Source organism: Cynocephalus volans, chromosome 14, assembly GCF_027409185.1.
Source record: "Cynocephalus volans isolate mCynVol1 chromosome 14, mCynVol1.pri, whole genome shotgun sequence".
Lineage (NCBI taxonomy): Eukaryota > Metazoa > Chordata > Mammalia > Dermoptera > Cynocephalidae > Cynocephalus > Cynocephalus volans.
The window spans coordinates 97,383,301-97,384,943 of NC_084473.1; positions in this window are offsets into that span (position 1 = coordinate 97,383,301).

A 1,643-nucleotide genomic window follows, 5' to 3' on the forward strand; every position below is an offset into this window, starting at 1 on the left:
ACACTTCCCATGGGGCGGGCCATGCATTGGTCCCTCGCGGTAACTCACCAGCCTCTGAGTGGCTCCTTTTTTCAGTTGTCTGTGGCCCCTCACTCCTATATGGGTCCAAGGGAACCCTGTCAGTGGTCTTGCTGTCCTGAGGGCCACCAAGGCCCTCTTCTCCCCTGCTGCCTCCAAGCAACTTCATCCAAAGGGCATAGCTTCAGCTTTGTGTGGTCCCCAGGGCCTGCCTCATAATGTTCGGCACAGTCCTTTCTTTCTCTCATCGTGGCTTCTGCCACCTTCGTGGTCTCTCCTCCTCTTCCCCTGAGCTCTCACGGTCCCAGGTTGGCAGTCATTGCTTCTTAATAGTTGTAAATTGGTGGACTGTGAGAGGGTAATGCTGGGGACCATCTATTCTGCCATCTTGATCAGTAGTCTCATTTTGAATTCTTATAGGGCTAACTCCTCTATTCTAAACTTTTGTCTTGCTCCCTCTGGGGTTGTGGGCCCAGGGCCAGTTTGAGAGGTGTGACCTGTGCTACTTCAGTGAGAACCTCCCTGTTGCACAAAGCATGGGTCTCACACACCCGGTGATGTAGGCACTCAGGCAGCATCTGAGTCATCAGATTTTTCTCAGAGATCTTACACTTTGCTTTTCTAACCAATGTTGATTTTCTCTTTTCCTGGACATCCTCTCTTCTTTCTCAGTTTAATCCTGCTTTCCTCTCATTCTCATGCTACCTGGAAATCTTCTTTAACCAGACTCTTTGCAGGCAGTTTGTCATGCGTGTGCCACAAGGAATGGAATGCCGTTGCTGGCTGGTGGTTTCTTTCCTGGGTGTGTGTGAAAGAAAGGTGGAGACTAGTCAGCCCTCGTCATTTCAGCAGACCTGTGTCACCATCTCCTTCCTTAACTGACCCCCATCCGCCCCTCACACAAACTGTGTTTCTTCCTCTGCTCATCTTATTTTAATAAAGGAAATGGCTAAGGGAGGAGCTGAGTCTGAAATAACCTGCTGAGTGATGTTTTGTTACTGGGGTCTGTTGGACTCCCCTTAACCTCTTTGGGTTAGTGGATTCTCACTAAGTGCCATCTCAGAGCAACACTGCTGGCCTGTATTCCTGTATTTAGTAATGTGTCCATGGCCGCGCAGAGCTGTGGGGTTGTTCGACGTAAACCTTTTCTGGCCTTCAGTGGGCCAGATAATTTGTATTTGCAAATGTTTTCTAGAAAGGAAACAGCCTTTCCTAGTAATTAGTTGAAATGTGAGTATCAGTCAATTCCATTTTTTTGTCCCACTTTTACAGATGAGCACATTGAGGCTGAAGGAAGTGGAGTGAATTGCCCAAGGTCACAGTGGGGGAGTGGAGCTGGGCTGCGCCCTCTGCTTGCTGCACTCTCTGTGCTGCCTCCCACATTCATCTTCACCTTTTATACTTCATGCAGTTCTTGCATAGCCCAAAACCACACCTCAAAGGATGAGTCCCCTTAAAGTCCCCAGATCTTGGCACGAGGATAAAGTGACCATGTATATCCTCCTGCTCCTGGAGGGACTGGGGACTTGTATTCCTCGTGTTATTGTGTGTGTGTGTGTGTGTGGAAAGTGAAGTCATGCATGTCATTCAAAAGCCACACATTTTATTTTTATTTTTTCTTAAGG